The following is a 25,829-nucleotide window of genomic DNA, read 5'->3' as shown; positions in this document are numbered from 1 at the left end:
TTGTGTCATTTCCAGAGACTCTTCAGAGATGATAGACTCCCTTGGACAAGAGAGGCAGGCTGCCAAAGCCCACTGAACGTGCTTCTGATACTCAGTGTGAGTACTCAGCAAGGACCGTACATATTCGGATTTTAAAATTCCAGTGCATTTAAATCACATCAGTGTGATTTACAGCAACTCAGTTCGCATGTACATTGATAGCTTTACACACAGACACCCACTCACAGAGTGAAAGTTTAATGGGTCTGGCTTAAGGTAAGTCAGCATTTTGCTTTTCCTCATTCATGCAGACTGTTTGGTTCAAATTCAGGAAGTGCCACATATAGCTGTGTGACCTTGGGAAGGTTACTTAACCTCTCTGTTTTTCAGTTCCTTACATTATATATTATGGATAACACAATGTAATTAACACCTAAATTATAGAATGTGTGTGAGGCTAAGTGAGTTAATGTGTATAAGGAGCCTAGAATTCTGTTTGTCACATGGTAAGAACTGTTTCACTATTGCATTGTTATTATTTTCCACCATAACAATATTAACATTGGAAATATTTAATTTACCAGATAATCACTAAATTGTTAATATGTATAAGAAAATATTATTATGCTTAAAATTTTAAATATTTCTGAATCCAGATAAGTTAATATATAGAGTGTAGAATACCTTTTGTCACATAGTAACTATTTTATTTTTGTTATCCTTAACTTAATAGTGTTATATGTAATAATATTAACATTAAGAACACTTAGATTACTGGATCCAACTACCATTTTAATGGTTTTGATTATTTTTAATATTTTCAGTATGTAGAAAAACCTGAATTATCAAAATGAGAATGAAATTAAATGGTTACTTTGGAAATGCAGTAATTTAGAATACCTTTCCTCTCTAGATGAAACGTGTCCTCAAGAAATCCAGTTCCTTGCAATTGACTATATTTTAAAATTCTAACTCATTTTCCTTGCCATTTATAGATTGAGTGTTATTAAAATATTCATATCTTTCAGCTAATGTGGCATAACAAATTTAATTTGCACAACAAAGATGACATGACTAGAACATGATCTATAATCACTTTTTTTAAGCCTCACGCTGTAGGCATTTCATCAGAAAGAGAGACAAGTCAGACATATTTTGTAACTCTATAAAACCTTCCAAATAAACTCTTAGAAAGTTATGCAGTAATACAGTTTGGAAAAAAGCATTTTGTAAGGTTTTCACGGCATCTCAGTTGAGTAAGGTACCACTGTGCCATTCTTGACAGAGTTGTTTGACACATATGGGGGTGTTTCGTGTTATTTTTCATTGAGGAGTCTCTACTCAGCAATAGAATCTGATATTGTGAAGGAGGGATGGGGGAGAAATGGAGGGGGAAAACCACAGGCTACAACACTGGTCCGGAGGCAGCTACGGGGCAGACATGACCAGACGCTTGTACTGATAAGTCTGGTCTCCCTCTGGCTGGGGCCTTCCCTCAAAGAGTGGGGCCTCTCGAAGCCTGGGAGCAGATCCCAGGGGATGTCGCTGGAGGCCCGTCACCCTGTGTCCTCCTCCCTGCACGGGACAGAACATGGGCTCTTCCTCAAAGGCAGATGTGAGCTGCGCATCTCTGAGGCCGCTCTCCCCGGTTTCTGAATCCAGCTGAGCATCTGTCTAGAGACTGATCTTTTGCTCTTTGTACCAGAGACGTTCAGGGTTCAACACGGACACACGTCTGGGGTGTCCGGTTTCACCGAGCGTCTTCTCTGAGGATGAGTCATGTTGCCTTCTGGTTCTTTGGGAGCGTGTGTGAGAGGCCGGTAAAGATTAGCTCCGGGGGTTTCACGATGATTAACCTTGTCTCTCTGAAGGGCTCTGCCTTTGGCACTGAATGTTATTATTATTTCTGGTGGGGAAGGAGGGGGAGGGAGCAGGAGGAGGGGGAATTATAGCAGTAAAAGCAGGTGGGGAAGGGAGTAACAGAAGGAGTAAGAGTAGCAGCAGCAACAATAATCACATTGTTACTATTTTTGGGACCTGCTGCTGAGATGTGGCATGTGAAATGTTATGCAATACTTACACCGCTGCTGCAGAGCAAGTGTCGGTGTTAACTTTAATTTTAGACCTGATACATGCAGAGGTTATGTAACTTGCCCCAGCTCATCAAGCCAGTGAATGACAGATGTGAAAGCCAGACCCACGTGGCAGGGATCCCCAGGCGTGTGCTCCTAACCCATACCATTTGTAATCAAGACATGGGCGAGATTACTCCATAGGCTCTTTGTGTTAGATGCCTTGTGCCAGTGTGCATCATCTCTGACATCTCAATATCTTCACCCGTCGAAAGTCAGTAATCATAATAACCAACCTGACTTTCTCATAGAGTTTATGCAACGTTAATGCAAAGAAAAAAAGATAATGTTGAAAACGTGTTTTTGTAAAGGGGAAATGCCTTGGTAAAGTGTAAACTCTTCGTAAATATATGTTGGTTATTATTATCCTCTTGGTTATTATTGTACTAGTGTGAAATTTTTTGCGTTCTAGAAAGGAGAGTAGTTTGCAGTTGACCATAGGAAGGGTGAGAGCTTCATGCTCAGAAATTAGGATCCCAAAGTTTTGAGAGCTGGAAGGTCTTCGGAGGGTGTCCAGGTCAGTGGTTCTCTGTCCTTTGCCTATTTATATCGCCTGGGGGACCTGTTAAAAATCTATGCTCAAGATTCATTCCATTTTCAGAAATCTCATTTAACTGGTCTGGAGTAGAGATGAGACATCTCAGTATACACAAAAGCATATGTGTGTGTACATGTAAATGTGTGTATGCTGATGTAATATAGGTTTATGCTTGTGTTTGTTCACCCATGATGATTCTAGTGTGTAGTTGGGGGCAAGAATGGCTGAACAGATCTCACAACCTTCTTTCTAATAATCATGCTTCAGTTCAGTCGCTCAGTTGTGTCCAACTCTTTGTGACCCCATGGACTGCAGCACGCCAGGCCTCCCTGTCCATCAGCTACTCCCAGAATTTACTCAGACTCATGTCCACTGGGGAGAAGGCAATGGTACCCCACTCCAGTACTCTTGCCTGGAAAATTCCATGGGTGGAGTAGCCTGGTAGGCTGCAGTCCATGGGGTCGCAAAGAGCTGGACATGACTGAGCGACTTCACTTTCACTTTTCACTTTCATGCATTGGAGAAGGAAATGGTAACCCACTCCAGTGTTCTTGCCTGGAGAATCCCAGGGACAGGAGCCTGGTGGGCTGCTATCTGTGCTGTTGCATCGAGTCGGACATGACTGAAGTGACTTAGCAGCAGCAGCAGCAGCAGCATGTCCTTTGAGGCAGTGATGCCATCCAACCATCTCATCAATAATCATGGCAGCCTCTTGTTTACCCAGAATGGTTACAGCCAACACCCCTTGCCCAGGTCCCAGGTGATAAACCCACCCCCTTCTCCTCTCAGGTGTCCTGGTTTGGGTGATAAATTGTGCCGTCCTCTGGTGGCTCAGATGGTAAAGAATCTGCATGCCAATACAGGAGATGTAGGTTCAGTCTCTGGGTCGGGAAGAGCCTCTGGAGAAGGGAATGGCAACTCACTCCAGTGTTCTTGTCGGGAGAATTCCATGGACAGAGGAGCCTAGTGGGCTCAGTCTGTGGGGTCGCAAAGTGTCAGAAGTGACTGAGCAGCTGAACACAGTGCTGATGAGGAATTGAAACTTTCGGGGGGCTATTTTCCTTCCAAAGGAAACTGAGTAGAATGCCCTCCTTGGGCTTTCAAGGGTTACTTTGCAGTCATGTTCAACACCATATGAGTAAGCATGATTCTTCTTGAGAGTCTTAGGATGAGAGAATTTCTCTCTTGTCAAAGTTTTCTTTTAAAATTTATTTTATTTTTTGGCTCCACCTTGCAGGTCATGTGGGACCTTAGTTCCCTGACCAGGGATTGAACCCATATCCCCTGTATTGAGAACCTTATCCACTGGAACCCTAGGTAGGTCCCCAAACTGAGAGAATTCCTTACTTTTGCTGTGACAGTAAAAATTCTTTAAAATAGAACTACACTGTGTTTCCATGTGGACAACCTAAGTTTTCCAGTACTGAAGTCTCTCATCTCCTCTGCTTCATGTATGCAGGGAACATGTCATCACTGTTTCAGATCCTGAAACTGCCTTCTCATGAATGCTAGTAATTGTTACTTAGCGAATTAAATTTTGAAAACAGGTCAACAGCTTCACCAACTTTCTCCATTCTACTTCTCTGAGTATCATGCAGGACGGTGTGGACCCTGCTGGGTATGACATGCCTGATGACAACATTTATGAGACCTTTGTCCAAAAGAAAATTTGATGTTGACCAAGAAATCGGAGCACTGAAGAATTGATGCTTTTGAACTGTGGTGTTGGAGAAGACTCTTGAGAGTCCCTTGGACAGCAAGGAGATCAAACCAGTCAATCCTAAAGGAAATCAGTCCTGAATATTTATTAAAAGGACTGATGCTGAAACTGAAGTTCCAGTACTTTGGCTGCCTGATGTGAACAGTTGACTCATGGGAAAAGACCCTGATGCTGGGAAAGATTGAAGGCGGGAGGGGAAGAGGATGACAGAGGATGAGATGGTTGGATGGTGTCACGGACTCAATGGACATGAGTTTGGGTAATGGTTCAGAGGTTAAATAGTCTGCCTCCAATGCTGGAGACCCAGGTTCGATCCCTGGGTTGGGAAGATCCCCTGGAGAAGGAAATGGCAACCCACTCCAGTATTCTTGTCTGGAGAATCCAGGATTCATTCTGGAGAATCCCATGGATGGAGGAGCCTGGTAGGCTACAGTCCATGGGGTCACAAAGAATCGGACATAACAGCTATTGAACAACAAAAAAAATATGACCTGCAGTTGAGTCTGACAGGTCTTGATGGTATCTTCTTGGTTGAGACTTTCTCAGCCAATGTCACATCTGATTTTGTCATTAAGGTCTGCGGAGCCCAGACTCTACACACCCCAGAATAAATCAGATACTTCTCAGCCAGTAGGCTTGCTTTTAGGGGATACACAGGAAGTCTGTGTTCAATACAACTGTGAGTCCATGGATGCGGGCACTTTTTTTGTTTTTGTTTTTTTTGGCTGTACTGGGTCTTATTTACCACACGTGGGATATAACGTTTTAGTTGCTGCACATGAAATTTTAGTTGTGGTGTGTGTGGGACCTGGTTTTCTGACCAGGGTTTAGCCACTGGACCACCAGGGAAGTTCTAGCACACTTCTTCAATAATAGTAATCAAGCATTTCTCCTTACACTTGGGTATATCGTCCTGGAATGAGCCAGTCACTAGCGCAGCTCTTGGAAAGTGAAATGTTTCTCTTGAAATTGGTCAGAGTGAAATCAAAGACGAAAGATGTTCCCGTCAACTAACATTAACGACTTTGGCTCCTTGAGCTTACAGCCAACACCTGCTTGGAATGCTCATCTGTGACAGCTGAGTCACAAGATAAGAGAATTCTGAGCCTTCCTGAGTTTGTTAGATTTTCACTGTGTCCTTCCTATATAAAGATATCCATTTCTAATCATTACATCACCTACATGGTCAAAAAAAAAAAAAAAAAAAAGTTGTGTATTGAATTGGAGTCCCAAGCAGGTGGTGCTTTTCGTAACACCAAAATCAGCTCCTGATTTACCTGTGTGCGTTCAAGGGAACCGTGAAACATCTGCCTGAGTTGAGTTGTGCCTATCCATAGCACCGGGCGGCCCTAGTTCACCAGTCTGCTTGCTAATCAAAAGCTATATTGACGTGCTGGCTTAATGGAGAGATCCTTGATAAAGGTATGCAGTTGCCGTGGGAATAGGCAAGTTTTTTATCCATGCCAGCTGCTATGCTTCTGAAATTCGTTATCTTTGCAGACGACTTTGGGGACTTTTTCTCCAAGGATAAATCACTGCCTTTAATATCGTTACCATCTATATCACTGAGGTGGTTTTCTCTGTTTACAAGATGAATGACACTTTTCCTTTGGAACTCAAAAGTGGCAGATGATTCAATACCCACCTGGCAACTTTCGACTTTAGGAAACCCCTCCCCACACACAAACCCAACATGCACCTAGCTCCCTGACTTCCAAACCATCAACATTAAAAAAAGAAGAAAAAAAAAAAAAAAGACTAACAGGGATTTTTAACTATGTTGCAATCCCCTAGCCAGACTGTAGAGGGAGCTCTCCCTGGAATTAGCCCTGTGCACTACCTACAGCAGGGTTGACCACCTCATCTAGCCTTTTTTTTTTTTTTCCCAGAATACTTTTCTCTGTTTTTCTGCTTAAAGGAGGGGACTTCATATCCACTGTCCTCCCCTGTCCCCTGTAAAGGAAATATTGCAAATAACCCGTCCCATAGTTTACCAAAAGCAGTGACTTTTTCATCTGACTTGCATCATGATGGTTATGTATTTCTGGTTTTTGAAAAACAGGAGAAACTTGAACATGTTAATAATGTTGGGCAAGCAGTATGAGTTTTTAACAAGAATATATTGTGCATAAGTTGCAATGAAAGAATTGTTAATTGTCTAGTACGTTTCATCTGAATATTGTTTCTTGCGTTCAGTTCAGTTGCTCAGTCGTGTCAGACTCTTTACGACCCCATGGACTGCAGCACACCAGGCCTCCCTGTCCATCGCCATCTCCCGGAGTTTACTCAGACTCACGTCCATTGAGATGCCATCCAACCATCTGCTCTGTGGTCCGCTTCTCCTCCTGCCTTCAATCTTTCCCGGAATCAGGATATTTTCCAATGAGTCAGTTCTTCATATCAGTTGCATTATTTCTATATTTTGGTTCTTCTTTATAATTTTTAATCTTAAAAAAAAAAAACAAAACAAAAAAGATGTTTTCTTGGAGTAGGTGGTTCTGACTGTTGCCTGCAAGGCTTCTCTGTCCAGGGATTATCCAGGCAAGAATACTGGACTGGGTTGTCATTCCCTTCTCTAGGGAATCTTTCCAAACCAGGGATTGAACTCAGGTCTCCCGCACTGCAGACTCTTTACCATCTGAACCACCAGGGAATTCCAAATGACAACAAAAAAAAGATGTCTTTTGGGAGGAGGTGGTTCTGTTGGCCTGTTCTAATCTACCCAGGGGATCAGTTGTGGCATGTGAGGAGGGACTGAACCTGGGCCACCTGCAGTGGGAGTGCAGAGTCTTAGCCACTGACCTCAGGGAACTCCTGTGTTTATTCTTATTTCTTCTCTTTGCTTCTTTCCATACCATTACCCCCTCATTTTCTTCTTTCTACTGCTCGTCTTTTTCTTGTGGTGCCTGCTCATGACCTGTTCTCACCTGGACATGAGGTTTTTGCCCTATCGTTCATTAACAACAGTTCAGTTCAGTTCAGTCACTCAGTCGTCCGACTCTTTGTGACCCCATGAATCACAACACGCCAGGACTCCCTGTCCATCACCAACTCACGGAGTTCACTCAAACTCATGTCCACAGAGTCGGTGATGCCATCCAGCCATCTCATTCTCTGTCGTCCCCATCGCCTCCCGTCCCCAATCCTTCCGAGCATCAGAGTCTTTTCCAGTGAGTCAACTCGTCCCATGAGGTGGCCAAAGTATTGGAGTTTCAGCTTTAGCATCAGTCCTTCCAATGAACATCCAAGATTGATCTTCTCTAGAATGGACTGGTTGGATGTCTTTGCAATCCAAGGGATTCTCAAGAGTCTTCTCCAGTACCACAGTTCAGAAGCATCAATCCTTTGGTGATCAGCTTTCTTCACAGTCCAACTCTCACATCCATACATGACCACGGGAAAAACCATAGCCTTGACTAGACTGACCTTGGTTGGCAAAGTAATGTCTCTGCTTTTTAATATGCTATCTAGGTTGGTCATGACTTTCCTCCCAAGGGGTAACGTCTTTTAATTTCATGGCTGCAACCAGTATCGGCAGTGCTTTTGGAGCCCCAAAAAATAGTCTGACACTGTTTCCACTGTTTCCCCATCTATTTCTCATTGAGTGATGGGACCAGAGGCCATGATCTTTGTTTTCTGAAAGTTTAGCTTCAAGCCAACTTTTTCACTCTCCTCTTTCACTTTTATCAAGAGGCTTTTGAGTTCCTCTTCACTTTCTGCCATAAGGGTGGTGTCATCTGCATATCTGAGGTTATTGATATTTCTCCTGTCAATCTTGATTCCAGCTTGTGATTCTTCCAGCCCAGCGTTCCTCATGATGTACTCTGCATATAAGTTAAATAAGGAAGTTGACAATATACAACCTTGACGTACTCCTTTGTCTATTTGGAACCAGTCTGCTGTTTCATGTCTGGTTCTAACTGTTGCTTCCTGACCTGCATACTGATCCACACTGTCAAAGGCTTTGGCATAGTCAACGAAGCAGAAATAGATGTTTTTTTGGAACTCTCTTGCTTTCTTCATGATCCAGCGGATGTTGGCAATTTGATCTCTGGTGCTTCTGCCTTTTCTAAAACCTGCTTGAATATCTGGAAGTTCAGTTCAGTTCAGTCGTTCAGTCATGTCCGACTCTTTGTGACCCCATGAATCACAGCACGCCAGGCCTCCCTGTCCATCACCAACTCCCGGAGTTCTCTCAAACTCATGTCCACAGAGTCGGTGATGCCATCCAGCCACCTCCTTCTCTGTGGTCCCCTTCTCCTCCTGCCCCCAGTCCTTCCCAGCATCAGAGTCTTTTCCAGTGAGTCAACTCGTCGCATGAGATGGCCAAAGTATTGGAGTTTCAACTTTAGCATCAGTCCTTCCAATGAACACCCAGGATTGATCTCCTTTAGAATGGACTGTTTGGATCTCCTTGCAGTCCAAGGGACTCTCAAGAGTCTTCTCTAGCACCACATTTCAAAAGCATCAATTCTACAGCGATCAGCTTTCTTCACAGTCCAAGTCTCACATCCATACATGACCACTGGAAAAACCATAGCCTTGCCTAGACGGACCTTGGTTGGCAAAGTAATGTCTCTGCTTTTTAATATACTATGTAGGAAGTTCACGGTTCACATATTACTGAAGCCTGGCTTGGAGAATTTTGAGCAAGACTTTATTAACGTGTGAGATGAGTACAATTGTGCGGTCGTTTGCACATTCTTTGGCGTTGCCTTTCTTTGGGATTGGAATAAAGACTGACCATTTCCAGTCCTGTGGCCACTGCTGAGTTTTCCAAATTTTCAGGCATATTGAGTGCAACACTTTCACAGCATCATCTTTCAGGGTTTGAAATAGCTCAATTGGAATTCCATCACCTCCACTCCTTTTTTTCATAGTGATGCTCTCCAAGGCCCACATGCTCCCTAGAATAGGGGACTTTAGGAACTGTAGTTGAATACCTTTTTCTTTGGGCACTAGTAGTATAGAACCCACCTGCAATGCAGAAGAGTTAATAAACGCGGGTTCGATCCCTGAGTCAGGAAGGTCCCCTGAAGAAGGGAATGGCAATGCACTCCAGTATTCTTTTCTGGAGAATCACATGGACAGAGAAGCCTGGTGGGCTACAGTCCACGGGGTCACAAAGAGTTGGACGCGACTGAAGCAACTTAGCGCGCAAGTGCCTTTTTCTTGATAGAAGCAAACTCAGAGGTAAAAGGAGAGGCCACTCCTGTTTGCAGAGCACCTTCCCATCTCAGAGAGTGCCCCAGATTCTTTGTGCTCAGTAGGGCACTGGGTCTCCTCTCAACCCTTCAAGTGGACAAAGCGGGCCTCCCTTTGCAGGGAGGAATGTTCTCAGCACACCACGCTATGCTCATCAGACGTGAAACCTGTGCACGAGACTTGAATGTGCGCCTAAGATATAGTTGTCTATTTAATAGAAACTGGGAGAGTAGTCTGGGGGTCTGGTTGAAGAAATGGAAGCCAAACGTAATCTTCATCGGTGGACATCTCCCCCCAAATCTTTACGTGGGATTCCTACCAACATGTGACCCACTTCGCCCCTGACTCTATTGTGAACTGTTGTGTGCTCAGTTATGTCCAGTTCTTTGAAAGCCCATGGATTATAGCCTGCCAGGCTCTTCTGTCCAAGGGATCTTCCCAGCAGGGAAACTGGAGTGGGTTGCTGCCACATCCTTTTTCGGGGGGATCTTCGTGATCCAGGGTCAAACCCTCACCTCTGTATTAGCAGGTGGATTCTTTACCAATGGCACCACCTGGGATCAGGTCATTTATTCTGCCTCCTTATCCTGTTACTGTTGACACGCTGAGTACTTAATACAAATAACAACAACAAAAAAGCCTTCAGAGAGAAAAATACTGCTGGCAGCTGGACAGCCTTACTCACCTTCATTTCTGTTAGCTTTGGAACTGACATTTCTGTTTGAAATACTCTTTTGTCTCAAAACCGAATACCTCTGTTTCATTTCCTTCTCAAGACTATGAATTCTTTCCAAGGAAATGCTTTTTTCCATGGGGCCTTATTTCCACGTCGCCTGCTGCTTTGTAATATGCTTACGGTTCTCTTGTGGGATGAGAACACAGGTCTGCCGTGTGTCTCCACCTTTGTGGAGCTACAAGTAACTGGCTTCTCCTCCCCACCCCCCACCTGGTTTAATTTATCTGCAACCAGCGTACTGTATAAGTTTTCTCATGCCTTTCACGTTTCTCCAATTCCCCGCATGAACTTTGGCCATTGTGACACGAGCATTTCTAAATCTGCTTCTCACATGATGCGTGGACAGGCACGTGGGGATTCTGTGGGATGTCTGACACCGGTGAACTTGGCTGACACCTCAACACTGGTTTTCATGTTTTTCCTGAGTGTTGCTGAAAGCTCATAAAAAACCACCATGCATATAGCATTGTTTGTTTTTATGTTTCTCCTTAGGAAGATTTTCTTTCTTTCATAGAACACGTGTCCTGGTGAGGCAACATTTTTGTTTAGGTGTTTCCTTACATTTGCTTTAAAAATCGATGGACTTTTAAAGATGTTTAGTTGGAAAATAAAGCCCTTCTTTTCACAGTCATTTTCCCAAAGCAGGGGCATTTGAAATGCTGACAGCTGGCTGCAAAGAACAGTAGTTCTGGAGTTCACCAGTGACTTTTTTTTTTTTTTTTCAGATTTCAAACCGTATCTTCTAATCTAATCCTTTTCTAAGGACACAATCATATAGACACCTTTTTTTTTTTTTTTAATGTGCCGGGTGCATTCTTTATTATTTATTTATTGGAGTGTAATTGCTTTACAATATTGTGTTAGGTTCCACTGTACAACACCCTGAATGAGCTGTCTGTATACAGTACCCCCTCCTTGATGGGCCTCCCAACACCCTGAATCAGCTGTCTGAATACAATACCCCCTCCCTGATGGGCCTCCCACCCACCTCTCCGTCCTACACTCTGATCTGGTCTCCCTGTATTTTATAGTAGGTTCCAACTAGCTGGCTATTTGACACATTTCTTGTTTTTCATTCACTTGGTCATGTCCGACTGCAGCACACCAGGCTTCCCTGTCCTTCACCATCTCCCAGAGTTTGTGCAAACTCATGTCCTTTGAGGACAAGGGAGGGACTTCCCGGCTGGTCCACTAGTAAAGACTTTGCCTTTCAATGTGGGAGATGCAGCTTCCATCCTTAATGAGGGAGCTAGGACCAAAGATCCAAACCAGAACACAGAAGCAGTATTGTAACATATTCACAAACACTTTAAAAGTGGTCCACGTTAAAAAAAAAAAAAAAATCTGTAAAAAATCTGTCGGTTTTATTGGGATTGCAGTAGTTGTCAGTCACCAGAACCATGGATTTGTGGAGACTGCACTCACCAGAAGATCTCTAGTGCACCTTTAGCTATGAGGGTGAGAGACAGAGGGGAGGGGACCTCCTACCTGGAAGGCGAGACAGAGGGGCGGAGGGACCCCCCACCCAGATGGGGAGAGAGAGGTGGGAATGGGACGTTCATCCAGAGGGGGAGAAACAGAGGGGCAAGGGGACCCCTACCGGTAGCTCCCACAGTTCCCAGAACATGTGTGGGAAGAAGAATTGCATAGCAAAGGGGAGAGCCCCATTGAGAAAGTGCTCTGTTTTCTCAGAGGATGTTACAGCATTGGAAATGAGGACTCCGTGGCCAAGATGACAGCGTCTCCCCTAACTTATTCAGAGAGAGATCCCCTGTCAGGTCCAGGTGCATTAGACCATCCTACAATGTAGGAGACGCAGGTTCGATCCCTGGGTCGGGAAGATCCCCTGGAGGAGTGCATGTCAACCCACTCTGGCATTCTTGCCTGGAGACTCCCCTGGACAGAGGAAACTGGCGGGCTCTGGTCCATGGGGTTGCAGAGTCACACACGACGGAGGGACTCACACTTTCCTGGCTTTGCAGAGCTTTCCTGTGGGTTGGGACCTTTCTGGGAAGCTTTCAGGAGGTGGCCTACAGCAAGTTTCCAAGGGAACACACAGAGACTTGGGGGACCTCTTATTCTCAGCAGTCTCCTCTCTCTACCGGACTTCTAGTGCTGCCCGCCAGGTGTCTGCCCTGGACACCTGCAAGGCTTCCTGTTTCTTAGCTGGGACAGAGCTATAGAGAACAGGCCACATTCACTTCTCGTCTGCTCTGAGTTACCTGGGGTGCTGGTCGTTGTTTAGTTGCTAAGTCGTGTCCAACTGTTTTGCAACCCCACAGACTATAGGCCTCCGGGAGCCTTAGCCTATGGGAGTTCCCCCAGAGAAGAGCACTACAATAGGTTGCCGTTCCCTCTTCCAGGGGATCTTCCAGACCCAGGGATCGAACCCACATCTCCTGAACTGGCGGGTGGATTCTTTACAATTGAGCCACCTGGGAAGCCCTACTCATTTAAATGCACATTGTTTAATATTTTTCTCCCCCAAACCTTGACTGGAAGAGATGTTTTAGGGGGAAGAAAATGAAGTTGATGTGGCTGTCTCTTAAATAAAAAAGTCTGTTTTTAAAGACAGTATTCTGGGCTTGCTACTCATTGTTCACAGCCAAGGAAAAAGCAACTTGCGTTCAATTTTTCATTCCCAGTTACCAACTCACTTGTTACAAGTTTTGAAATCATTCCTGGGTAGACTTCCCTGATAGCCCATGTGGTAAAGAATCTGCCTGCAATGTAGGAGACCTGGGTTCGATCCCTGGGTCAAAATGATCCCCTGGAGAAGGGAATGGCAACCCACTCCAGTACTCTTGCTTGGAAAATCCCATAGACAGTGTAGACCGGTTGGCTATGGTCCATGGGGTAACAAAGAGTCGGACACGAGTGAGTGACTAACAGTTTCACTTTTCCCTATAAGTAACACCCTTAGACTTTTCAAAAACTGTTCTAGAGCTAACAAAGCTCTGAGCTGGTGGAAACCATCTGTAACTGAGAATAGATGAACCACACTTGCCTGAATCTTTGGGGACTTGCAGCTTATGAACCATTGATTAGAAGCTCTATTAAGAGATAGACACACACACACACACAAAGAGAGTGAGAGGAAGAGAGATGGCTACATGCAAGGACTTTTTGCAAACATTCTTTCAAATATACAGTATGTAGATGCTCCATTGGGGAGGTGACAAATAGACTCACATTATACTGAAGTGAGATAACTGAGTATATGAAATTGGCCGTGGCAAGGATTTAATAGGTAAAATGTTCCTTCCAGGGTTCTTCTTAACCTCTTCTATTATGTTCAAGCTTTTTGTAACTTAAGATAAGGAGGAAAAAGATCCCAGACCATCGAACCCATCTTTCTCTTTGCCCCACCAGGCACAGTCTCTACCATACCCTCTCAAAGTCTTGGTGCCCCAGAGAATCTTCATTAAAAGGGTGGTCTGCTACCTCTGACCTTCGCTTGGGACTCTTCCCTGAAAGCGGTGGTTGACAGTGACCTAGTGACAGTGATACAGAACTGGAAAAGGATGTTTGGAGCTTGGAACGCCTTCTCTGCAATGCAGGTTACTTTTCTTCCTGTAATAGAAACTTTCGCTGTGCATCAGCAGAATGACTTCAGGATCTGAGACGTCACGGATACCAAGCCTAGCTTCTCAAGTCATGTCTTAAATCATGAAACGCCTCTCTCAGCAGAGCGAGCTTTGGCAAACAAGGGAACGCTCAAGAGTCAGTAACTGTTCAAGTGCCTTCTTCTGACTCCGGAGACTCTCAGATCCTGGCGTTAGTGGGAAACCACTCTGTCTCTCTCTCTCTCGCCCTAATACCGTGTATGTTTTTTCATGTGGTCTGTCTGTCTCACTCTCTCGCTCTCCTATTGTTTGTAGATTTGCAAAGTTCTCTAAAGCCAGGAAATCCTATTTCATTAATCGTATTTCCGTCAGTCCAACAGAGTAAAGCATGCAAAAGCATCTCACTTCTTTTGAGGTTAGAGACAGTCCAGAGAGGTTTCAGAGTGAGAGTGTGGTAATTTGGGGAGGGCATGATGGAACACACCTGGGGTTGATGTCAGCCTTCTACAGGACGATCCTACTGTTCCCACTGTCGAAAACACAGCAAGACAAGGGGAGGGCCATAGAAGTACAGCGTACTATGTATAAAATAAGCTACAAAGTGATCCTGTCCAGCACAAGAAACATAGCTAGTATTTTTTTAATAGCTATAAATGGAGTATGTGCTTCCATGGTGGCTCAGATGGTAAAGAATCTGCCTGCAACACAGGAGACCTAGGTTCGATCGCTAGGTAGGGACCATCTCCTGAAGGGAAAGTTATCACTACCCACTCCAGTATTCTTGCCTGGAAAATCCCATGGGCAGAGAGCATGGCAGGCTACAACCCATGAGGTCACAAAGAATGGAGCACGACAGAAGTGACTTAGCACACACATAGCCCTGACATGGCACATGAAGGCTACAAAATCAAATTTTCTGTATTTTTCATCACACAAGTGCCTAAATGCAATGTGAATGGTTATTAGAGTTTATAAACCAAATTTTAATGGGGGAAAATCTTTGGGGCAAACACTTCACTCATGAGAAAGGAATAAATAACAGCTTTGGGAATTGACTGATCCAGTCAAAAAGCATAGAAGAGTTGGAGAAAGGCAACACTCTATTGAAAGCCATAAGGAGAAGTGTAATAGCAACAAGATTATTGTTAGTCTGAGTCTTTTTTTTTTTCTTTTTAAAGTAGGCCAGCTCTGCACAGAGGTTTCCCTTCTTAGTGTTATCATGTGATGCCCATAAACCCTGTGTAAAGTATAATTACATAAAATAATTATATTCACGCTAGAGTTGACAAAGTGTCCCTGAGGGTGCAGCTTTGCATCAAGCCATGTCACTAGTAAGTAGTCAGCGCCCAGGCTTTTAACCCAGACATAATGCGTGTTCTACTTCACCCTGGCTACCAAGTTCTAAATCCATGGAGATCTTCCCAAATCTATGCATGGCCTTTAGGGAGGTCGTAAACATCTGCAAACCGCATGTGGCTGTCCCATAGCTGCATTTTTCTCAGGGAAGACATCTCAATATTTCAAATTTCTCGAACGTTTTATAAGCCATACGAGCCACCTAAGATAAGAAGCAGAGGAAATGGAAAACTTGTAAAACTTAGCAGAAAGGCAGTTTCCCGTCTTTCCCGTTTAAAAAAAAAAAAAAAATATGTTCTCAGAGGATGACCCTCAGAAAACTGCTTTTTTTTTTTTTTCACTTTAGTAGCCTATTGATTTATTATTATTAATGATGGCTGGGGAGATAACAGTAATTAAATGTGGTGGTATTTCTTTATCATATGAATGATTTATTTATCTTGTGCAGTCATGTGAGTGATTTATAAGTTGTATAGCATTTCCAGCAGTTGAATATTAGATAGCAGTTTGTCCTGATGGAGATCACTGGTGATGTTCCTTTCTTTCTCTCCAACGCCAACCCTGAATACTAAAGGGCGTCTCTGAGCCTCTGTGATGGACTTAGCACGTGAGCACGGGTCTGACTTTCTGTAACCCCTGTGACTGTAGCCCACGAGGCTCCTCTGTCCATGGGAGTCTCCAGGCAAGGATACTGGAGTGGTTTGCAACTGAGCTCCTCCAGGGGATCTTCCCCACTCAGGGATCGAACCTGGGTCTCATGTCTCCTGCATTAGCAGGCCGGTTCTTCACTACTAGTGGCCCCGGGAAGCCCGTGACGGACTTGGAGATGTTTTTATTAAGGAGAGATGCTACTGGGCTGTGTTCTGAAAAAACGTCACCAATGGCTCACATAGATAATCCTTTACAGAGTGTGCCTCCTGGTGCTGGGCACCAAGGAAGTGCACGTCTTTCTGCCATGGCCCCGTAACTATAAGCATAAATGGAGCATGGTGTCAGGGCCAGAATCTAAGAATAGACAGACTCGGGAATAAGAAACTAAAGCCTGGCCCCGCATCAGATGGGAGCTGGACGATACACCAGTGTCACAGAAGAAGATAAATTAATGACTGGGAATTTAAGGACCACTGAAGCTGGGAAGATGGGCTACTGTCCTTCAGGGTATGGGTGTCATTCCGTTGTTCAGTGGTGTCTGACTCTTTGTGACCCCATGGACTGCAGCACAGCAAGCCTCCCTGTCCATCACCATCTCCCAGAGTTCACTGAAACTCAGGTCCATCGAGTCAGTGATGCCATCCCACCATCTCATCCTCTGTCACCCCCTTCTCCTCCTGCCTTCAATCTTTCCCTGCATCAGGGTCTTTTCCAATGAATCAGGTCTTCACATCAGGTGGCCAGAGTATTGCAGCTTCAGCACCAGTCCTTTCAGTGAATATTCAGGGTTGATTTCCTTTAGTAAATCAGGATGTGGTAGACAGGGTCAGAGATTGAATGTGGGACCATGTGTCTGAGGAGACGGTTACCTGATCCAAGGTCACTCTGCTCAGTGAATCAGAGATGAGGTGTTGAGGCGAGGAATCTGACTTTACTCAGAGAGCAGACTGACCAGGGAGATGGCAGGGTAGTGTCTCAGAGTAACCATCTTATCAGGGTTCTGGGTGCCAGGTTGTTTCATGGATGAGAAGAAAGGGGGAGGTGAGAAAACCAAGGAAAAAGACCCCATTGATCTTGCAACTGTCCCCTGTAGTGGCAAACCTCTGGCAGGTGGGTGTGTTAATTCCTTCCTTCCTGCCATCCCCAGGTGAACAGGGCTTTGAAAAAAGGTGCTTGCTTTAGTTTAAGGGCCAGGCAGAGGGGCAGGATGCTCTGATGCAGGCCATTTATGTACAATTATAATAACAAAAAGCAACATAAAGCAAGTCAAGGTTACAGTTCCAACAGAGACTCAGAACTCGTCTTTTCCTGCAGCAAGATGACCTGGGTCCCAAAAGCCCGACTCAAGGTGGGAGGTCTTGTTGCAGAAAGTGGGACCCCCCCGCCCCCCAGGACCCCCAAGTGTGGGCTCTTGTCTAACCCTCGGAAATGAATTGTCCGAGGAGACACATACATGCTGACAATCCTTGTTTAACGATGTAGGCAATAAAGCCCACCGGCCCAAGGAATGGACTTGGGAGCACAAGGTACAGCGAGAAGTGAGGTTTTCAGGATGGTCTTTGCAAGATCAGCTGCCTGGTGGGAGGCTCACCCAGAGTCAATACAGTGGGGGTTTTTATCCGCTTGGCATGCAAGTTCCTCCCGAATTTTTTCATTGGGATGCCACAGTAAGCAATCTTCCCGAGAGGGTCACCTGGATTTTTTTTCTTAACTCTCCTTGAGCCCTTCTTCTCATATTTTTATGTTTTGAATTTACCAACAGAATGAAAATCCTTGGCATTTCACTCTTTCCCTTTGTCTGGCTTTTCCTGTGCAAGGATCCTAAAAGGCTGTTCCATCAGCAGGCTGTCCCTCTTGGCTGGTTGTCCCTGAAAATGGATCCCTTGGTGTTTTTTGGTTTCACTTGATAACGGTGGCTGGCATGGCGTTCTCCAAGGAAGAGGTGCCTCGAGGCTGTACGCACAAGAGTGTAGCATTCTGGGCTCTGGCCTCAGTGAGGAGGCATGCGTGGCTCCATCAGGGAAGCCAACTGGCCAGCAGAGGTGACCCCTGAGGTTCAGAGGTCAGATGCGGGGGGTAGGAAGGGTGGGGGGTGTCTAGCGTGAGATGTACTGCTGGAAGCGGAGGTTTCTTCTCCTGACTTAGTGCTGAATTCCCCTCCTGGAGCATAAGCCAGGTTCTAGAAGAGATGGACACAATCCCTAAACAGGGACGGAGAACAGAGGTGGACTGGACTGCCCCTTCCGGGTGCCCAGCATGGGTGGTTGCCTTTGTGGGGCATGGTTAGTGTAAGGTATAGTTCGGTCCGAGGCAGAAAAAAAGGAGAAACGACCTCAATGCAGGTAGGCAAGGAGGGGTGACAGTCAGCATGATGCAGGCTGAGCATTAGAGGGATCAGGTGGACTTTATGTTTAAAGGGAGGTTTGTGGAAGCGATAAGGGAAATGGTAGTCAGGCAGGATGTTTGGGGTAATCTTTAGTTGAGATGGCATTTGTCATTGAACAGGGGGTGGAGGTTTCTGGGCAGGGGGTGATAAGTCCCAAGTAGATGCCTCAGGGCAGGACTGAAAGTTGGGTTTGGTTTTCCCCAAAGTGAGATGACTCAGCAAGGGCCTTTGAGACTCTTGTTTTCTTCTCTAGGCCCAAGGACTTCATCAGTTAGGTGTTGCTTCAGCTCAGGGTGTCCCTCTACCCAAGGCTTTGTCTCTGCTGGGGTGACCCGCATCTAAAGAGCGCTTGAAGTCGGGGGAGGCACAGCCCTGCCAGCCAGCATGACTCTCAAAGGCTTCCTGCTCCCAACTTCTTTCTGCGATTCCCTCGGGCTGGGCCAGAGCTCAGTCTGTTCAGCCTTCCCCATTGAACATCCTTTCTGGGTCTTCTCCCTCCCTTCCACCCGTGTTGATAGGAGAAGTCTTTCGGATGCTCATCTATTTTTTTTTTTTTTAATTGTCTATTGGATAGACAAAATATCTATGTTTACATTTAATATCTTGATATCTTAATGCTTAATTTCTTATCCCCCTTCCTTTCGGAATTGAACCATGCTTACTCAGAATACGCTAGATTTGTGGAATTATTTTATGCACCATAAATAGAATGTTTGGATAAACCTGAAACTTTAGATAAACCGATATCCTGGTGGCTCAGATACTTAAGAATCTGCCTGCAAACCAGGGTGCGATCTCTGGGTTGGGAAGATCCCCTGGAGGAGGAAATGGCAACTCACTGGAGTATTCTTGCCTGGAGACTCCCATGGACAGAGGAGACTGGTGGACTGCAGTCCGAAGGGTCGCAAACAGTGGGATATGACTAAGCGATTAACACTTTCACTTTCTTTTCAAACTGACATTTTTTAAAGCAAAAGCAAATATGCAGAAACACGCTATGATGAATACACTATGATGTCTTTTAATTTATTCTCTGACTGTGGGATTCATCACTGCAAAATGAAGAAACGTGGCATGTAGTAGTTTGTATTTTTTATTGCTTTAAAAGAGATTAATATCTGTTTATTACATATGGTTGACAGACAGGTTCCCTTTGAAGAAAATTTTTTTTTATCATGTGGTTTAATATTTTCTTCTGGAGAAAAAACTAAAGATTTATTTTTGCCCATTGTTTGTAATCTGAATGAATGCTCCAAACAAAGTGTGATTTCACAATGAAATATCCTAGCTGACTTTTACCTGTCTGTTACTTTACTAAGTAACCAAATTTGACACGGAGAATTGAGCTGGCTGAAAATGCTGCCTCTGAAATAGAGGACAGTACTTGTTCCTGCAGGGGGCGCTGTGGTACAGTATAAAAGACCCATCTCTGCTTGGATAGCTAGGCTTTGCCCTGCCCTCTGGTTTTAAGTTTAACACCAGGCTTCTTAACTTAATTAAAAAATGTTATTTTCCCTACTGTGGCAACAGGCACGTTTGTTTGTGGAAGTTACACTAGCAGCTGATCTCAGTTATTCATTACAAATGGATACATGTATATGTATGGCTGAGTCCCTTCTCTATATTCACCTTGAAACACTCACAAAATTGTTAATTGGCTATATACCCCAATGCAAAAGAAAAAAAATTATAATAAAAGTAAAAATCAAGTTTCTCTGGGGGGAAAAAAAAGGAATAGCATGATTGTCACAAATGTGATGGTTAGATGGAGTTTTGATTTTCTATAATGTTGCTTGTCTCCATTTACTAACTGTCGCAATTTAGTTCAGTGGCTCAGTCGTGTCCGACCTTTTGTGACCCCCTGGACTGCAGCACGCCAGGCTTCCCTGTCCATCTTTGACTTGCGGAGTTTACTCAAACTCCTGTCCATCAAGTCTGTGATAACATCCTACCATCTCATCCTCTGTCCTCCCCTTCTCCTCCTGCCTTCAATATTTCCCAGCATCAGGCTCTTTTCAAATTAATTGTTTATACTTTGAAAAAAAAAGTATATATATATATATAGTTTGACCTTAGAACATTGGTTTCTTAGTTTTAGTGTACATTTTTTTTTTTTTTAAAGGCGTCCAGATGGTAAAGTACTGTTTCAGCTTTCTGAGATTTATTATAATTGTTACAAAATTGACAAGTCAAAAGTGTTAGGGAGTCATACTCAATGTCGGTTAAATTGCTGATCTCTGGAGGAAGATGCTGGAGAGGGTGCCTTGGTGCTCCTGTGGTTCTCAGGGAGTTGCTCCAGTCCCCCTGTGTGTCAGGCATTAGGGCTTTTCTCCAGTCCACTGGAAGATTCAACCTCTTGGCAAGTGGTTTGCTCTGTAGCACCTCACAGGACTGAGGAACTTAATCCTAGGCCTGAAGCCTTGGAGTCTGTCCCTTTGGCAAGACCGAAATGGGAATATTGTTACCGGCTTGAATTTCCACTTCAAGAGAAAAAAGCATGCTTGTCGTTTTCAGCTTCCCATGCTGAGATTCAAATGCAGATCTGACTTGGCCTGTCTGACCACAGTGGAGGGAGCTGAGGTTCCAAGAACTGGGTGGAGGCCCTCATTTTATCTCCTTTTTTCTTTCACTTTTTTTTTTTTTTTCAATTTAATCTCCTTCTCGCGCTCTCTCTCTCTTTTTTTTTTTTTTTTCCAGACCTGCCTCAATATATAGAACTTATGGTTCCCTGGTGGCTCAGCAGTAAAAGAATCAATCAATGCAGGAGACCTGGGTTTCAATCCCTGGGTCAGGAAAATCCCCTGGAGGAGGGCATGGCAACACACTCCAGTATTCTTGCCTGGAGAATCCCTTGGACAGAGGAGCCTGGTGGTGTTACAGTCCATGGGGTCACAAAGAGCCAGTAAAGAACTGTCTGTGCAAGGATATCTCACGGACACCCTCTGCAAACCAGCCTGGGAGTCAGGCATGGTGTTGGCTTTGCAGTAAGGATGGACTGACCTCTCACCTCTGTATAAAGCCTCCATCTTCCTCCTTGTCCCTGTCGTAAGCACCTCAGTCTCTGTGCTGTGCTGTCGTCTCTGTTTTGCAACTCCTCCTGGGGCTAACCTCCATCGGGACACATCATCCTGAGGCTTCATGTGTCCAGGCTGTGTTTGGGTTGTACCGTCTCTCCTCAACTCACCCTCTTCTACTGGGTCATCTGGAGACACAGACTAAATTTAGCATAAGGTGTGTCCAGTATTTTTGCCCGGGGAATCCCATGGGCAAAGGAGCTGGGAGTGCTGCAGTCCACGGGGTCCGACACGACTGAGCAATTTAACACAACATGAGACAAGTATCCACTGAGCCTTGTTAGGGCTGGATCTTTTTTGTTTGTTTTTACTTATTTACTGTTTTATTTTTGGCTGGGTCTTGGGTGGCCTGCACAGGCTTCCTCTAGTTTCAACAAGTAGGGGCTATCCTCCGGTTGTGGTGATCAGGCTTCTGATAGCAGAGGCTTCTCTTCTCGTGGAGCACAGGTTTCCACGGTTGTGTTTCTCAGGCCCTAGAGTGTGGGTCTCAGTTGTTGTGGCTCAGCATGGCCTTAGTAGCCCCGAGGCATGTGGGATCTTCCCAGACAAGGGATGGAACCAGTGACGCCTGCATTACAAGGCAGACTGCTAACCACTGGACCAACAGGGAAGCCTGCTTTGACATTCCTAATCTGGCACAGTAGACGTTTACAAGCCAGTCATTGCGTGGAGTGCCCCACAATTTACCTGGGATTTCCTTGTGAACCTGTGTGAGCTGCCCATCTTTGCTGGAAGGGCAGCACAGAAGTAACGCTCTGTTCTTTTCATTGCATTCGGTTGTAGACCAGAGTGTTTTGAGCGTTCCCATAGCTGCTGATGATTTGAGTAAAGTGAAGTTAAAGTGAAAGTCCTTCAGTCATGTCTCACTCCTTGCATACAGTCCATGGAATTCTCCAGGCCAGAATACTGGAGTGGGTAGCCTTTCCTTTCTCCAGGGGATCTTCCCAAACCCAGAGATTGAACCCAGGTCTCCTTCATTGCAGGCGGATTCTTTCCCAGCTGAGCCACCAGGGAAGCCCAAGAACACTGGAGTGGGTAGTCTATCCCTTCTCCAGCGGATCTTCTCGACCCAGCGATGGAAACGAGGTCTCCTGCTTTGGAGGTGGATTCTTTACCAACTCAGCTAAGGTGGTCCTCAGTTTTAACACTTTAATTTTTAAAGAAGGTGCGCTCTTTCCTTGATGCTAGCTCAGTCGGCAGCCAGAATTAGAGTCTGTCATGACATCATGCTGTGAGAGTTGTGGAGATGAGAAACAGCAGTTCCTTCCTTTGACAAGGACCCTATTATCTAGAAGGCAGAATGAGTGCTTACTGGTTTGTCACCTACGCTTCACCTTTAAACCTGTCCATGTGGCTTATTAAAAGAAGCTGAACAGAAGTTGAATGTTTCTGATTTTATTTCACTGAAGGTTTGAACTTTTTTTTTTTTTTTTTTCTGGAAAATTCATCAAACTGAGATGTTTTTGGATTAAGAACTTCCTAAGCGCTCCTTTAGGAAAATAAGAAATCATAATTTGGAAAAGGGGATTTGAAGAATTTTACTTCCCAGAAGACTATTTCCTATCCCATGTCTAGTTCCCTTGCATTTCTGTACAGAAGCTCAGAATACATAATATTTAATATAAAGAATATATTTTCTCATGTTTTAGACCTTATTTATCGAGAAAGGATAAATGATGAAAGTAAACCGTGGTTTCTCACTTTTAGCATGATGGTCATTTGGGCTATATAATTATGTTTTTTAATTTATTATTTTATTAGATTTTAGTTTACAATGTTCTGTTAGTTTCTGCCGTGCAACAGAGTGAATCAGCTATATGTACACACATATCCGCTCTCTTTTTTGGATTTCCTTCCCCTTGAGGTCACCCCAAGGCACTGAATAGAGGTCCCCGAGCTACACAGTGGGTTCTCATCAGTTACCTATTTTATGTCTGTGTGTCTGAGTCTGCAACCCCATGGACTGCAGCCCACAAGGCTCCTCGGTACATGGATTTCCCAGGCAGGAATATGAAGGCAATTGTCATTTCCTCCTCCAGGGGATCTTCCTGGACTGGGGCTCTATTTTACACATAGCATCAATAGTGTGTGTACGTCAGTCCATTCTCCCATTTCACCCTATTAGCAGCTCTCCCCACGATGGTATCCATATGTTTGTTCACTGCAATCTGTGTCTCTATTTCTTTGGCTGTGTGTCTGTAGTGAGTCCGGTCTGTGAATTACAGGCCATTTAGCCCCTGGACCCTGCCCACCAAATCCAGAGGTTCCTTCCAGTTTTGACAACCAGAAATATCTCCAAATACTGCAACTGTCCCTTTCTGGGTAACAGAAGCATGGACGGACAAATTTGTCTCTGCGTGAGAACTCCTGAAGCAGATCATAGAATTGTTGTGTAATTTTTAAACTTTGTCATATAGAAACTATGGGTGGAATTATAGATTTATAATTCAGATTTTTATTCAAGTAGAATTTTATTCAAGTAAAATTTCCATTATTAAGTGTAGGGAATTTTAAGTATAAGTTTAAAGAAGAAAGTAGACCAGATAAGGTTGAATTTTAAGTATTTGTAGAGATATATCTTTGCAATGTAATATCAATATATATTAACTATAATATCAATATATAAAATATTAAAATGAATATATATGTGAAACGAATCACTAGTTCAGGGTCGATGCATGTTATAGGATGCTCGGGGCTGGCATGCGGGGATGACCCAGAGGGAGGATAAAGGGAGGAGGGAGGTGGGAGGGGGGTTCAGGAGGGGGGAACTTATGTAAACCCGGGGCAAATTCATATCAATGTATGGCAAAACCAAGCAATATAATATTGTAAAATAATTTGCCTCCAATAAAAAATAAATTAACTACAAAATAAAATAAAATAAAATAAAATTAATGTGTGTTATCAACGTGGGCTCAGTTGCTCAGTTGTGTCTGACTCTCTGTGATCCCTTGAACTGTAGCCCATTAGGCTCCTCTCTCTATGGGATTCTTCAGGCAAGAATACTGGAGTGGGTTGACATGACCTCCTCCAGGGGATCTTCCTGATCCAGGGATTGAACTCATGTCTGCCTGCATTTTCCATATTGTAGGCAGATTCCCTACCCACTGAGCCACAGCAAGGTCTGCAGCATTAAAATTAATATATGTTAAAGTATCAACATATATTAAAACATTACAATTTTAAGTATTCCTGGAGATACGTTTTTGCCCCATAATATATATTAAAATAGGTGCTGTGGAGATGACATTTATTTTTTGCTAAATTATACCAGTTGTGGTTTCCCTGACGAGACTTTGATAGAATTTCTTGTCTCACAGAAGGATGAATTATCTGATACCGCGTTCACTGGACTGACTGTGTGCTGGTGGTGACCGTCGTGGAAGCACAGTGCCTATTCCTGATGAGAGAACTTCAGTGGGAATGTTTGTTCCCGGGGTGCTTCACCGTCAAATCGAGACCTGCTGTAATTGGTTTTCAGTGGTGCCTAGTTTTAGTTCTTTTTCCGTCCTTTTCTGTCAGATTGCCACTGGGAGGACTGAATTGCAAGGTACTGCACATAATTTGAACTGGGTGTGTATTCGCTACAAAAATCTTGACAGATGAAATATTTTTTACTACCTTCACTGTGTGTGGTAGGAAGGAATGAACAAATACTACCCCATAGTATCTCCTAAGTCCTTGGATACGTCAGGAATGAAGCTTGAGTAACCACAGGTGTTCAGAAAAGGAATGCAAAAATATTTCTGATGTGTTGTTCAACCATTATGCAACTATTTGATTTATTACAGCTATTGAAATACCTTCACAAATATTTTCTGGCACAGCAAGCATTTATTTGGAAACATTTACTTGACTTCGAAGGTTGCTCTTACTCAATTGTTTGCTCAATAGAAGGGGGAAAAGTGGGAAGTGCTTTTCAAGTTAGTTGTCACCTATAGGTCCTTTAGTCCCCAAATGAAGAAATCTTTGGGGTTCAGTTCAGTCGCTCAGTCGTTTCCAACTCTCCGCGACCCCATGAATCACAGCACACCAGGCCTCCCTGTCCAAGACGAACTCCTGGAGTTCACTCAAACTCATGTCCACAGAGTCGGTGATGCCATCCAGCCATCTCATTCTCTGTCGTCCCCTTCTCCTCCCGCCCCCAACCTTTCCCAGCATCAGAGTCTTTTCCAGTGAGTCAACTCGTCGCATGAGGTGGCCAAAGTATTGCAGTTTCAGCTTTAGCATCAGTCCTTCCAATGAACACCAAGGATTGATATCCCTTAGAATGGACTGGTTGGATCTCCTTGCGGTACAAGGGACTCTCAAGAGTCTTATCCAGCACCACAGTTCAAAAGCATCAATTCTTCGGTGATCAGCATTCTTCACAGTCCAACTCTCACATCCATACATGACCACGGGAAAAAACATAGCCTTGACTAGACGGACCTTGGTTGGCAAAGTAATGTCTCTGCTTTTTAATATACTATCAAGGTTGGTC

At 44.3% G+C, this 25,829-nt stretch overlaps 2 pseudogenes; one reads left to right on the top strand and one right to left on the bottom strand.

Moving 5' to 3' along the window:
• Positions 1-1,635, top strand: part of LOC148773146 (MYND-type zinc finger-containing chromatin reader ZMYND8-like) — a 53,220-nt pseudogene extending 51,585 nt beyond the window's left edge.
• A 62-nt stretch (positions 1,636-1,697) lies between these two features.
• Positions 1,698-25,829, bottom strand: part of LOC148773145 (MYND-type zinc finger-containing chromatin reader ZMYND8-like) — a 135,075-nt pseudogene continuing 110,943 nt past the window's right edge.

This window comes from Moschus berezovskii, chromosome Y (assembly GCF_049115385.1).
Source record: "Moschus berezovskii isolate FMDL1 chromosome Y, NW_MosBer_1.0, whole genome shotgun sequence".
Taxonomy (NCBI): Eukaryota; Metazoa; Chordata; class Mammalia; order Artiodactyla; family Moschidae; genus Moschus; species Moschus berezovskii.
This window is presented reverse-complemented; position numbering and strand designations above follow the sequence as displayed.